Source organism: Triturus cristatus, chromosome 8, assembly GCF_964204655.1.
Source record: "Triturus cristatus chromosome 8, aTriCri1.1, whole genome shotgun sequence".
In the NCBI taxonomy this organism is placed as follows: Eukaryota; Metazoa; Chordata; class Amphibia; order Caudata; family Salamandridae; genus Triturus; species Triturus cristatus.
Genome location: NC_140591.1, coordinates 1,070,690,007 through 1,070,705,365, shown reverse-complemented (window position 1 = coordinate 1,070,705,365; position 15,359 = coordinate 1,070,690,007). Strand labels below are relative to the sequence as shown.

Sequence of the window (15,359 nt, the reverse complement as noted above, 5' to 3'; positions counted from 1 at the left end):
ACTCATTACAACACAATTCACCTTTTGGCTCATTTTTATAATATTCTTCATTAAGGGTACAGTTTAAATCTGGTACAGTGGTGTGTTCAGTAAAGAGGCCCACTTGCCATCTTCCATATTGTTGTATCCCAGGTAGGGCTGTGCGGAGCTCGCAGAGTTCTACTCTGCGGAATTTCGCGGAGTTACTGAAAAACTCCATTAAATTCTGTCCAGTTCCGCAAGCAGGTGGAGTTGAGCCGGTATCCCTCCCTATCCCACAATGAACATCATCATCAACCACAAAGATAATCTACACTTCGCCTGCCCTCAAATGAATGATACTAGTTCAACAAAAAGGCATTAAACATGCATTCTTCTGTAACAGAAACTAGTGTGCGATAATATAAAACTAAAGATTATGGTACAAGTCACGTCCTGTACTTTCGCTCATGCATCTGTTCTGTAGGTAACAGTGTGCGTAAGTGAATGGAACCCAAAGGCTCATGTTGCCTGTACTCACCCAGGTACAGGGTAATGTTGGAATGAGATTCATTCATTGTTGACCGAGCTGGGGTGCTGAAGGGCGCAGCCTTAATGCCATGGTCTGGCTCTGCCACCAGGAGGGCTCCTTGTTGCCGATGCAGTGCAGGTCGGTTGCAGGGCGCTGGCATTGTGTTGGTGGTCCAGGTTCCCCGTTTGGTGTTGGTGACCACCGGCTCCCTGAAGCAGGCATACAGCACTGTGGTGCCCCCTCGTGGTCGTAGCATGAATCCATGCTCCCCAGGGTAGGTGAGACCACCTGAGCTTACAGGAGAAGGGCAGGGTGGGAGTTGGGAGTCTCAGGACTAGCTGGGTGAAAAAATGGAAAAGGCCGGGCAGTAGAATGCATGACAGACAAAGTTCTCTCTGCCACAGAAGGGAGTGTCCTGACTCCTGACGCAACAATGGCACAACTCTAAACCTTCTTTCACGAGCGGGCTTCTGTGATTGGGTGCCTCTGTCTGTAGCTTTCCTACTCACTCACTATGCTAAAAAACAATAGTGGACCGAACTCCAAAGTCTTTGCTGAAAGACTAGACTGCTAACTGTGGCAGCCATCTTGGGTTGCTCACGCCACTCTGTGTGTTACTAATATTGACTGTTTTATGGGAGCGCACTGGTGAATTCCACTAAGCAGTGGTTTGTGGCGTTTTAGCTGAACTCCGCACTCCAAGTGGAGCGGCTCAAACTCCGCAAACTTCACAGGCGAAGCAGAGTTTGCCACCCACCGCTAATCCCAAGCTGTTGCTTCATTATGGGATTTTGTTTCTTGGACAGGTGTGGACAACATACACAAAGTCACCCAAATAGTGCCTACATTGCAATTAGGACAAAGCCAGGCATATCAGCTTTGCCAGTGCTTATGCAAAGTGGGTACTTGTCTGAGAATGGTGCATATGTAAGGCAGCCAAATAACAAAATTGTAATGATGACAATAGTTCTATTCGCTTGGTAAATAATAGCATATAGTATGAGTATGTGTGTGACAACATTAACGTTTTGAACCAAAATAACACACTGAAATTCAAGGAATTCACAGAAAGTTAGCTGAGCTAACTATAACCTGCACCCCGGCCATACATTGCTTATGACCTCACATATTAAATCACTCATGTCATGTTCTATGACATCATTTATGACATCACAGTGATGTCATCAATGATGACATTTGTAACTGGTACATTTCTGTGTTTTTTTAGTTTAAAATGTTAATGTTTTCACTGACATATTCACCTAACTATAAAGTTATTTTAACCTTTGATTTTTTCAGAGAATTTGAAAGTAAAAAAAAAAATATTTTTATTACACCTAACTATAACGTTAGTTTAACCTTTGACTTTTCAGTGAAATTCTAGTTTTTTTTAAACGTAAAGAATATTTAAATACGATCCGTAAATGCAACCCCGCAGCAGCCTTCGGCCAACCTTTCACATGCAGCCTACCCCATGCCGCACACAGTATTTGGCCGTGCACGGCGGGTGGTGGCCACAGGGTCTGACTCTGGGTATTTCATACCACTGGGCCTTTTTTTATTATAGGGGAATGGGGCCACCTGGCTCCCCTCCCCAAGCCTCTTTAGGCCCTGGGCACCCCATCCCCCAGGTCCGTACAGATATTTTAAAAGGGGGAGTGGGCCACGACGCCCCCTTTCCAAGCCTCTTTAGGCCGTGGGGACCCCATCGCCCAAGCCCGCACATTTATTTAAGGAGAGGGACACATATGATCCTGTTCCTAAGCCATTATCGGCCCCAGGGACTCCATTCCCTGGACCTAGTGTAATTTTCAGGGCCCCCCGTCATTTGAGAATACTAGCCACAGACCCCATCCCCAGGATGATATCCACCTTGGGGACCCCATTCCTGGGGCCCAGTGAGATTTTCAAGGGAAGGGAGGCCCACCTCCCCGGGCGATTTCAGCCCGGGGACCCTATTCCCCCAGATGACTCAGACTTAAATTTGGGTGTCCTGGCCCCCACCCAGGTCCCCTATCATACTCTTGTTGGGGGTGGTGAGGGGAGTCCCAAGGCTGCCAAGGACTCGAGCCGGCTCCCTGCATACAGCAGGATCCAGCATTTCTCCCACTTACATGGAGCAGCTCCTACTGCTGCTTCCGCCGGGAGGGAGCAATAGTTTGATCTGTTTCCCTGTCCACTTCAGTGCAGAGAGGGAAACCAATTAAAAGTTCGCTACCAGTGAGTGGGAGGATTTTCAAAGCCCCCACCTGCTGGAGACTAGGTGTTTGCTCTTGCTTGGCTGGAGATTGAAAAATGCTTCCGCAAGCGAGACCAAACACAGGTTTCCCAGCAAGTGCCATTACAGACACGGCAACCGCTATGTTCTGGGGTGGGCTCTCCGGGACATAGCTACTGAGCCATCTCTGGGGTCACCGTGCCATTAATGGCTCAGTGAGGGGGGCTGTGTTGCTCCCCTCCCCATTTTGTTACCCTTTGTCCCCAGGAGTATGCTCGCCGGGCCTTTTGAGGCTTGGGGAGGGGGGCTGTGTGGCCCCCTCCCCATATAAAGTATCTTTAGCCCCAGGGGTGTGCTCCCTGTGTGCTTTCCAGGCTCAGGAGGGGGCCTCATATCCCCCACCCCAGATAAACAAATTTCAGCCCCTGGGGTGGGCTACCTGGGAGTTCTGCAGCCTCTGGGAGGGGGGCCATGCAGCCCCTCTCCCCTTCATGAATACAAGCCATGGGGCCTAGGGGTTCAGGGCATCCCTACCCCTGACCCCTATACTATTTTATTTTATTTCATGACCGGCGACTAAGTCCTTGAGTCCTGTAATGGCTGCCTGCAACATTTTTCTCATATAGCTGGCAGCCAATCAGAGCACTTGCAGAAGTCTACCTCCTAATGAAGTGAGATGGCCAAGGGAAAAATAAGCTCCCTGGACCATTCAGAATCCTCTATTTTTAAATTGCCGCTCTCTCGAGAGACTTGTGTAGACCCAACCGTCCAGATATTTGTCAACCTTAATTTCTCAAACACTACTGAATGGATTTACACCAAATCACAAAAAGCACAATCGCGGACCAAGATCTAGCTTCCTGCCAAATCTGGTATAATTCCATTGAGTAGTTCTTGCTGTATCCTGTTATAAAGAGGTCTTTTGAAAAAGGCTTGGGTATTTTGCATTTTGGGACACCCTTTTTTCTCGCCACCCACTTGACGGAATCCCCCTGAAACCTTCCAGGATGGAGTTAAGGTGGATGAACTTTTTTTGGAAAGTTTTGTGAAGATTCATCAAACAAGCCCAAAGTTATTAGCAAACCAAAAAACTTTCTTTCTATGGAAAAGTAGACCTAACTATAACTACCAAGTTTTGACCACCACTGGGTAATATATATGTTTAGGTTTGCTAATATCTTTGCTGCCTTTTGTCACTTGCTGGGTCAAAAAAAACATAATAGGGACCTGTTCTTAGTGTCTGCGGTGTGTTGCCGTGAACAGGTGAAGGCCATGTGTGGCTGGGGGTTGACTGTCTACAAGAGGTTCACTTGCAAGCCAACTCCTCATTGCGCAAAACCAAAATCCAAGCTCGACGGGGGGTTGGCCAAACATATGGTGCTAAAATTGTCAGAGAAGACGCTTACCTGTATCTCTCGCTCTTTTTGACGACGAGCTATCCCCAGTCCACCCGAAAACTGCTCGGGGTCCAGAACTAATGAAACTCTGTTACCCAAGAAGTCTCCGAAGGGAAAGGGGGAATGGGAGAAAGAGAGAGAGAGAGAGATTGTCCTCCTGGAACCGGGTGCTGTTCTATTCTGGGGGTGCTTGACAATTGCGCATACAGGAAGGGCTCACTACCAACCGAAAATCAGTAAGCTGAAGAAATATAGAAATACGAGTAATGAATACACTTTAATGGTATACACAATAGCATCAATTAAACAGTGATTATTACATGTACCTAGGTTAGGGACTCTCTAAACAACTCTCTCTTGAATAGTACGTAATGTGACACTGTTGTTATTTTAGTTCTGCTGGGGCTTCTGCAAAAGAAAACAAGCTAAAACATATCCTCCACCACCAAGACTTTTGAAACAAAGATTACCACGCTTCCTAGAAATTACCTCTAACATTTAGCACATAAGTGATCTACAGTGTCCATTAACAATGATTCAGAGTCTTTTTAGGCTTTCAATCAGTTCTATCAGCCTTCCAACACAATGTTCTTCTGGATTATTCCTCAAGAATTTTGATAAAAGAAGCGATAATAAAGTACTGTTCAAAAGTCTTTGTTATTCATCACACATAGTCTGTGTTCTTGCTGTGCTGCCTGACGTTGTCTTTACTTATGCCAGAAGTTGTCTCTACGCAGCAAACAAATAAAGAAACTCACCGAGTGACTGTAGCTTTAAATTGGACTTATCTGTGTTTGTTTGTTTCCTGTAGGGGAATGATGATGTCACCGGAAGCGCTGCGACGGGCCGCCGATCACCGGAATCAAGAGGATGCTGTCTGGAGTCAGCTGGAGTCAGCCTGGTAAGTTTACAGCAGGATAGCGGAAAGGAATGCCTGGAATGCCGTCACCCGAACCGAAAAGCCAATCTCAGGAACAGATGCAGTAAGCGCGTGTCTCCCAGAACAACGAGACCAAGCGCGTGTGAGCTGATGCGAGCGGTTTAAATACTTTCGCTTGCTCACGTTGGGAAAGGGAAGCCAGGTTTCCACGTGTTGACAGTTGACACGTGAAACGTGTTTTCTGTAGCTTGTGCCCATGAGTTCAATTAGTTTTCCCACGTGTCAACCAACGATGGGAGGTTCGATGCGAGGAACGTGAACTGCAATCCCTCCTGGCCATAGTTTACACGTGCTGATTATTTAAATAAGGAAACGTGTTTCTGAATACAAACAAAACACGAAGCATAAATGAAAATATATTTCTGCATACAATTATAATGCTTCTTTACAGTAAAACGTGTGTCCAATGAACATATGTTTCTGCATACAATTAGGATACTTATTTACAGTAAAACGTGTTTCCTATGCCTGGTTCACATTTTAATCAGATAATAATAAATACTCATTTATGGCCAAGATAATTCAACATGCCTGTAATTAACCACATGTCCTTATACAATCAGGGTTTGACATAAACCAGGGCCTGAGTGCCCATGACAGTTCTACCCCGCAAAGGCCGTCCTACAGGTTTTGGTTTAGCGGGATGAAATGCATGAAATTGTCTAATTAGACGAGGGGCATGTACATTGGCAGCAGGTTCCCAGGAACGTTCAGTTACATCGTATCCTTTCCAATCTATGAGGTGATATAATTTTCTGATTATTCTTTTGGAATCTATTATTTTATTAACCTCATATTCTAGGTGATCACCTATGATGATTGGAGGAGGAGGATTATCTTTCCTAGTACCAGGATAAAACGGCTTTAGAAGGGAAACATGAAATGTTGGATGACAGGGATATTCTGGTGGGAGATCTAACTTCATTGTTACTGGATTTATTACCTCTTTAATACTAAATGGACCGATAAACCTTGGTTGTAATTTCCTTGGACCCTCTAATTGAATATTGCGGGTGGATAACCATACCATGTCCCCAGCCTGATAAGATGGTTCAGAAGAGCGATGTTTATCAGCTTGTATTTTAACTTGAATTTTATTTTGTGCTAAACACTTTCTTGCCTTCTCCTGAATAACCTGTAAGGTTGTTAGTTTGTCATATACTGATGGTAACAAAAGGTCAACATCTGGTTTTTGAGTTGGAATACTACGGGGATGATGACCAGTAGTGAAATAAAAAGGAGAGCACCCCAAGGCGGAATGAATGGAATTATTATAAGAGAATTCCGCTAAAGAAAGGGCTCTATCCCATTGAGAGGTTAGTGTCATGGTAAAACATCGTAATGTTTGTTCAAGATATTGATTCACCTTCTCGGTCTGCCCATCTGTTTGAGGGTGAAAAGCAGATGACAAGGCGACTTCAATTCCTAGTTGATCACAAACTTTTCTCCAAAATTTTGAAACAAATTGGGGACCTCTGTCCGACAAAATCTTACTGGGCAAACCATGTAATCGTACAATGTGTTGAATAAAAATGTCACAAAATTCACTCGCAGTTGGTATCTTTTTTAGAGGAATAAAATGACCCATTTTAGACAATAAATCTACAAAAACAACGATTGTGGTGTAATTATTGGAAACTGGGAGATTGGTTATGAAATCTACACTAATGGTGTGCCAGGGAGTTCTTGGAATAGGTAGTGGGTGCAAAAGACCAGCTGGAGCAATGTTCGTAGATTTATTTCGAGCACAAACTGGACATCTTTTGATATAGTTTTGGATATCTGTTCTCATAGTGTCCCACCAGAAGTTTCTTTCACATAACTCTTGAGTCTTGTGTATACCTGGGTGCCCAGCTAACCCTGAGTCATGATGCCAAACTATTATTTGATCTCTTTGTTCTTTTAATGGAATGAACAATCTTTTTTTGTGAAAAAGAAAACCGTCCTGTACGGAATTATATTTCTTTTTCTCCCAATCATCCTGATTGATTTTCTGAGACTCTTTCTTAACTATGTCCAGGAATGTATCTGAATTGGTTAAGGCTACAACACGTTCAGTTGGTATAACTGTTTGAACCTTAGCGTCTGATTGTTTAGAATCTTTTTCATTTATCCTAGATAAGGTGTCGGATAACACCTGTTTCTGGCCCGGCCGATAAGTGATGAGGAAATCAAATTCACTAAAGAAATGAAGCCACCTCATCTGTCTTGGTGTTAATGCCTTCATAGAGGTGAAGAACTGCAGATTCTTATGATCTGAATAAATGATCATGGTGTGTTTTGCTCCTAATAAATGATGCCTCCATTCAGAAAAAACGTTTTTAATAGCCAGCAGCTCTCTTTCGGCTATTGTGTAGTTTTGTTCAGCAGGTAGGAGTTTTCGTGAATAAAATGCTAAAGGATGAAGATGACCGGTCCTTGGATCTTTTTGCATTAAAACTCCCCCTACTGCTGTTTGAGAAGCATCCGCCTCTATGAAGAATGGTTGATCAGGATTGGAGTGTATCAAAACTGGTGCTGAAGTAAAAGCTTTTTTAAGAGTTTGAAAAGCTATGTTAGCGTCCTCTGTCCACTGAAAAGCTTGCCCCTTTTTTAATAATTGAGTAATAGGAGCAACTATTCTAGAAAAGTTTGCAATAAAACGGCGATAAAAATTAGCAAACCCTAGTACTTTTTGTATGTCTTTTGTTGAATTTGGAACAGGCCAGTTCAATATGGCAGCTACTTTCTTGGAATCCATAGTGATACCGTCAGGTGAAAGAATATAACCTAAAAATTCCACAGAACTAGCATGGAATACACACTTCTCAGGTTTGGCATAGAGAGAATTGTCTCTTAACCTTTGTAAAACAATTGTAACATGGTTCACATGTTCCTCTAAATTTTTTGAAAAAATTAAAATGTCGTCAATGTAAACTATTACACAAACATCCAAAAGATCATGAAAAACCTCGTTTATGAAATACTGGAATGCCGCCGGGGCATTACATAGGCCGAACGGCATTACAGTATATTCAAACAGACCAAACTTAGTCCGGAAAGCCGTTTTCCACTCATCCCCTTCTTTGACGTGTATTAAATGATATGCGCCACGGAGATCCAACTTGGTGTAAATAGTTGAACCCTTTACCTGTTCCAAAAGGACAGGAATCAAGGGAAGGGGATACCTGTTTTTGATAGAAGCCTTGTTGATAGTACGATAATCAATACAAGCCCTCAAATCTCCGGATTTCTTCGCCACGAAGAAGAGTGGCGAAGATACAGGTGAAGTGGAGTGACGGATAAATCCTTTTTCTAAGAGCTCATCAAGATAGTGTCGTAAGTATTGATTTTCTGGCTCAGTAAGGGCATAGATACGACTGCAGGGTAAAGGAGCTCCAGGTATTAAATCAATCCTACAGTCGTAAATTCTGTGAGGTGGGAGTTTAGAAGCTTGCACTGGATCAAACACGTCTAAAAAATCGTTATAATCACTTGGGATTAAAGCAAGGTTAGCATCGATGCTAGCACAATGTAAAGGGTGGATAGGATCTTGAGCTTCTTGGTAACAAGTATTTTGGCAAAAGGCCGAATCCAATCTCACCGTTCAGTGGACCCAATCAATACTCGGGTTATGCTTTTCAAGCAAAGGAATCCCTAGAATTATTCCAAAAGTCGGTGTATCAATTAAATCGAACATTATTTGTTCCGTATGTCCATTTTCACTGACTACAGTCAAGGGAGTGGTATGAAAGCGAATCATGCCAGAAGATAAGGCAGATCCATCAACGGCCCGTACTGGTTCTGGTGCAGATTTAGGCAATTGTGATACTCCTAATCTTTGTGCTAGCTGGATGTCAAAAAAGTTTCCTGTTGCTCCAGAGTCTAGAAGAACAGGTAAAATATGTCTTTGCTGCACGGTAACAATTATTGTCATTAACAACATCATGTGTCTTGGGGTATTTTTAACAGTATTGTTTATATGTTTTGAGATCTTGTTATTCTTTTTTCTCGGAGAAGCGATCTCTGTTATCTCCGAGATGCCTAGTTTTCCGATTCCAGTTGGTCGGATTGAGCAGCTGCGATAGTTTTCTTAGTTTGTGGTTTTGCTGTGCATTCCCTGGCAAAGTGCCCTGCTTTACCACAATAAAGGCATAATTTTTCCTTACGTCTCCTATCCTTTTCTTCCTGTGACAAAGGACTTCGAAGACCTCCAATTTGCATGGGTTCCGGCTCACTATTCTTTGTTTCTTTGTCTTTTCTTTCTACTTTAAACATAAGTGATCGGAAATCGGACTTGGTTTTTTCCCCCTTCCTTTCACTTAATCTATGATCAAGCTTAACAACCAAGTCTACGAACTCGGTATAATCTTCAGGTAAATCTTCAATGTGAGCCAAGGAATCTTTTAGGTCATCTCTTAAGCCTCTATAAAACAAAGAGGTGCGTTTACCTTCAGGTCAACGCGTTTCAGCAAGGAGTCTGTTGAAAGTGGTTACATATGTAAGGAGATCTTTAGTGCCCTGCCGGAGGTTTAAAAGCTCGTTATCACTTGATTGCAGGAAAACATGCCGTGCAAACAAGCGTGTCATTGTTTCTTTAAAAGTAGTAAAATCCTGTAAAAGGGGGTCATTGGATTCTATTAATGGAATAGCCCAATTGGCTGCCACCCCACCTAAATAGGAAATTACAAATGCTGTTTTAGCAGAATCAGTATTAAAGATTTGCGGTTTACAAAGAAAATGCAGCTGGCACTGACTCATAAATGCCGCAAATCGAGTATTGTCCCCATTGAAACGTTCTGGGTTAGCCAATGGGACAGGAGTAGGGGAAACCACAGTCACCTGTAGATTATGTCCAGCTTGTTGAGTACTAAGAGGGGGGTTCTGTGGAACAAACTTGGGAGGGGCCAAAACAGGACGTGTACCTAACAACTTCGGATCCCTCCATTGAGTAAACCCTGCTCGGCTTTTCGCTAATTCTTCCCTTAATAACTGATTTTCTTGTTTTACTTGTAGCATTTCCTCTTGCAATCCTCTAATTATTTCTGTGAGTTGTGAAAGCTGTGACTCCTCACCTAGATACTCCATTGTTTTGATCGTCGTCAAAAAGAACCCCTTTTTTTTTTATAGGCTTGGTCTTCTGTCAGAGAAGACGCTTACCTGTATCTCTCGCTCTTTTTGACGACGAGCTATCCCCAGTCCACCGGAAAACTGCTCGAGGTCCAGAACTAATGAAACTCTGTTACCCAAGAAGTCTCCGAAGGGAAAGGGGGAATGGGAGAAAGAGAGAGAGAGAGAGATTGTCCTCCTGGAACCGGGTGCTGTTCTATTTTGGGGGTGCTTGACAATTGCGCATACAGGAAGGGCTCACTACCAACCGGAAATCAGTAAGCTGAAGAAATATAGAAATACGAGTAATGAATACACTTTAATGGTATACACAATAGCATCAATTAAACAGTGATTATTACATGTACCTAGGTTAGGGACTCTCTAAACAACTCTCTCTTGAATAGTACGTAATGTGACACTGTTGTTATTTTAGTTCTGCTGGGGCTTCTGCAAAAGAAAACAAGCTAAAACATATCCTCCACCACCAAGACTTTTGAAACAAAGATTACCACGCTTCCTAGAAATTACCTCTAACATTTAGCACATAAGTGATCTACAGTGTCCATTAACAATGATTCAGAGTCTTTTTAGGCTTTCAATCAGTTCTATCAGCCTTCCAACACAATGTTCTTCTGGATTATTCCTCAAGAATTTTGATAAACGAAGCGATAATAAAGTACTGTTCAAAAGTCTTTGTTATTCATCACACATAGTCTGTGTTCTTGCTGTGCTGCCTGACGTTGTCTTTACTTATGCCAGAAGTTGTCTCTACGCAGCAAACAAATAAAGAAACTCACCGAGTGACTGTAGCTTTAAATTGGATTTATCTGTGTTTGTTTGTTTCCTGTAGGGGAATGATGATGTCACCGGAAGCGCTGGGACGGGCCGCCGATCACCGGAATCAAGAGGATGCTGTCTGGAGTCAGCTGGAGTCAGCCTGGTAAGTTTACAGCAGGATAGCGGAAAGGAATGCCTGGAATGCCGTCACCCGAACCGAAAAGCCAATCTCAGGAACAGATGCAGTAAGCGCGTGTCTCCCAGAACAACGAGACCAAGCGCGTGTGAGCTGATGCGAGCGGTTTAAATACTTTCGCTTGCTCACGTTGGGAAAGGGAAGCCAGGTTTCCACGTGTTGACAGTTGACACGTGAAACGTGTTTTCTGTAGCTTGTGCCCATGAGTTCAATTAGTTTTCCCACGTGTCAACCAACGATGCGAGGTCCGATGCGAGGAACGTGAACTGCAATCCCTCCTGGCCATAGTTTACACGTGTTGATTATTTAAATAAGGAAACGTGTTTCTGAATACAAACAAAACACGAAGCATAAATGAAAATATATTTCTGCATACAATTATGATGCTTCTTTACAGTAAAACGTGTGTCCAATGAACATATGTTTCTGCATACAATTAGGATACTTATTTACAGTAAAACGTGTTTCCTATGCCTGGTTCACATTTTAATCAGATAATAATAAATACTCATTTCTGGCCAAGATAATTCAACATGCCTGTTATTAACCACATGTCCTTATACAATCAGGGTTTGACATAAACCAGGGCCTGAGTGCCCATGACAAAAATATTACTTTATGTTTGAAAAAAACTAGAAATTCATTGCAAAAAAGCAATATTAGGATATTTTTGTTAGATATTTTGCTAGACTTCATGCTGTGCCTTTCTTTGAGATTCTCAGCAACATGGACCAAACAGCTCTGGTTGTCTCATGTATCTGTGATACTGTAGCATGTGTTTATCTTAATTTTGTCAGCTGATGTTGGAAGAAGTATTTAATTAAAGAGCATTTACTAAAACTGCTCATTGAGAGCAGCCAGAGCTGTAAAGTAATGATGAATAGTGTTGGATGCCTGGATTAGATTGTAATAATGACTCTAACTGTATTTTCTTTTGCAGGCTTTCACTGCCCTGATATATGTCCACCCAGATGGATTGTGGCTAACGGACTAGCATTAAAGGAGGAATAAGCAAATCAAGAAGATATACATGAAATGCCTCCAACTTCAAAATTATGTCACATTTCACAACTTCTAACAACCAATGTATGTGCCTAACACCAATGGGAAGTGGTGCTCAGAATGCAGATGTCTAAATCTACATTTTACGCTTGTACTACATTCTTCAGCTGCTCCGAATATACATTTTGGGTGCTGCATTGTTTTTTTTCATTACACTCATTGCCAATTTGTGGGGGTTTATGATATGGATATTCAGCAATCACCAAGCATTCCTATGTCTAATCCCTGATGGATACAACTGTTTCATTCACTGCCACTGTCGAGCTGCACTTGGAATTCACCTGGAAGATTTCACATTTCATATTTTGTCACTATGACGACTGTAGGCATGTTATAAGTCATCATCTATAAACTTGCAGGGTAGTTTTCTATCATTTGTCCATCCCTATGCTTGGCAACAAGCCAAGCAGTGCTTTTAATGCAAACTGGCACTGATATAAAAAAAATATTCTTTCAATCCCTCCCACCTGCTTGCAATGTATGTCCACCAAAGGGTTTGTAGTTTTAATTTAACCAAACTCTTCTACATACTGAATTGTGTAGATCTAAACTCTGGGATACTTTGATCAAAACTTTGCACTGTGTTTGCATCACAAAAATGACGCATACTGGTGCAAACTATTGATTTGGGGATTTACTTTTCAGCACTTGTTTTGGACTGGAAAGTAGGCCCAAAGTAACTCTTTGCACTATTTTGCTCTATTTTGCATCATGGGAGCGTATCGTGGGTGAAACAAGGGTGTTCCCATGCAATAACTCATGGAGTTTTAAGCACAACCTATCTACTGACAGTGATAAACAGGGATCAGCCCCAAACAGATATGCCCCCTAAAGGCAGGCATAACGTTTTTGCAAAGATTTCCTTTCTGAAAACGTTTCTAATTTTGTATGTATGCTGTACTGTACAAAGTTTGGTAATATATGTTTAAGAATAGTATTTTGTACTTGAAGGGTACACTTTCTTTACAAAACCTATGGTTGACATCAGAGGTACACCCTTGCACTATTGTGCAAAAGTGTGACTGTTGGTGCCGGGCAGCTTAAAGTACACTAGGGTAGGGGGAGAGAGACAACTCTCTTTCATGCAATGCAGAAGAGAAGCTTTTCCCACTGCACTGCGTTGATTGGAAACTTAGGGCCAGATTTATCATACTTACATGCAACGCAACATGGCAAGATATCTTGCTGCACTGCGCTGTGCGAAAGGGAGAGGGCAGGAAGGCACCATATTTAACTAACTATGATGCATTCCTGTCCTTTACTTGCGCTAGCGCACAATGTGCTGCCTTGTGTCAATGTGGGTATCCTTGCAAAATGGTGCAAGGGTGCCTGCGGTGCAGGCAGGATTGTTTTCGTGCAGGAAGGGGCACCTTCCTACTAAAAAAAAAACATTTTAGGTAGAGTGCAGCACATAAAGAAAGAGGAAATAATGAGAAGAAATAAAGATATTTCCCCTCGTTATGCCTCACCTGGGTAGGTGTAGTATTTTGATGCATTCCCAGGTCTAACACTAATGGAAAATCTGGAAATGCGACAAAATCCATGGGTGGAAGCGTGGGAACACCCACCCTCAGCCCATGGATCGCCTTCTTGGGGCAGAGTAGCTCAAGGCGCTGCTTTGCATTACTCGAGATTTACCAAGCACTGCAAGACAACCCAAGGTGGCATTGCATTGCTTGGTAAATCTGACTTTAGTGTTGAGTTGCTCTTGCATCACCTTGCATGATGCAAGGGCAATGCAACACTATGATAAATCTGACCCTTAGTAAGTCTCCCCCTCTGTATTTCAAATGTTTCTTCTACCAAAATCATTAACATTTTAGGGTAGCTCTTTACAGGGACTGCCACAACTCTCCAAAAATTCTGGAATCAAATTACGTTTTTACAAATTTGTAGATCTAACTACTGATACATGCAACACATATGCTAAGGGATGCTAAGAATTTGTTAAGAGGTGGTGACATTTCTATTGTATCTTTGCATGGAATTCAGGATCCTGCTCGACTGTGATCCATGGTCATGTGGGTGAAAGTTTGAAAACCTTCTTGTTCTGAACATTTACAAGCTATCTGTAGGGCTTGCACCACACAAACTCATGGACATCATTTAGGGGTCACTTGGGTTGACTATTAGTGTATTAAAAAAACTGGAATACATTTAGCTGGACTATACTATCCGGCAACTGAGGCAATAAAAAATGCTTTAAAAAGTATGTTGTGTGTGCGCTTGCGGATGAGAGTGTGCTTCTGTAAGAGAAAGTGTGTGTATATGTGTAAGCATGTGTGTCTGAGTGAAGTAAAGGTCAAATGATGTGTCCTGTCACTTCTGCTGCCCCTGACATTTTGGTGAATTGACATCCATGCACACACAGACAGTTTTGTTGCTTGTTTTTGCAGCAGATCCCTAGGATTAAACACTGGTCTACATACGTGCTCAGAATACAGTTAGTCATGTTCAAATTATTTCAATTTCCCTCTCAGAGAATTGCGTATAGGTGGCCCTTCATCAACAATCAGCTTTTGCATGTGCAGCATCCCTGATATATGTATGAAACTGCTGACAGTGGTATCCACGTTAAGTCATGTTTGTTTTTAACTAAGAGCAGCATTGTTTTTTTTAATTCCAACTAGCTGTCATTATTCCTAACTCACTATCCCTCCAAGCTCTTGTACCACTGCCTAAACAATGTGTCTACTAATAAATATATTTGTGATTCTACATTGTGTCATAGAACCTTTCTTTTCTCTCCCATTCTATGCTCACACTTATGGATATGATTACACACATGACTCTGCTTGTGCAACCAGCTTGTTACTTTTGGTGTATTTATCCATTCCAATATCTAGTATTCCACTGAATCCTGTGAACAAATATTAAAAAAATGCCTTAAACATTTATGTGAAATCTCTAACAGTGAATAAAATAAATGCAGCATATTAAATATTTGCAAAACATTATGTTTGCTTATATTTCTATTTCTTGACTCATTTGATTGTTTGTTTATCTATTATTCATTCTTCCTCAACTGTTTTAGTCCTTCCTGTATCAATGATTATGTCTCCCCTTTTGGTTTTATCGTTCCGCTCTCTCCCAGCAATTCTCATAATTCAGATGCCTAACACACAACCATTTGCATTTGCAGTATCCATCATTGTCACTTACCACATCTAATGAACAGAGCTTGTTCT

The 15,359-nt window shown here is 42.1% G+C and overlaps 1 long non-coding RNA gene across 6 annotated transcripts in view; it reads left to right on the top strand.

Annotated features, from left to right (window-relative positions):
• The window catches only part of LOC146805388 (uncharacterized), a 272,286-nt gene extending 257,168 nt beyond the window's left edge, over positions 1-15,118 (top strand). For all 6 annotated transcript variants that reach the window (XR_014967839.1, XR_014967835.1, XR_014967838.1 and 3 more), the window contains 3 exons: positions 4,917-5,006; positions 10,987-11,076; positions 12,050-15,118. This is a non-coding gene — a long non-coding RNA (uncharacterized LOC146805388). The remainder of the gene's footprint in view (positions 1-4,916; positions 5,007-10,986; positions 11,077-12,049) is intronic.
• The last annotated feature ends 241 nt before the right edge of the window (positions 15,119-15,359 follow it).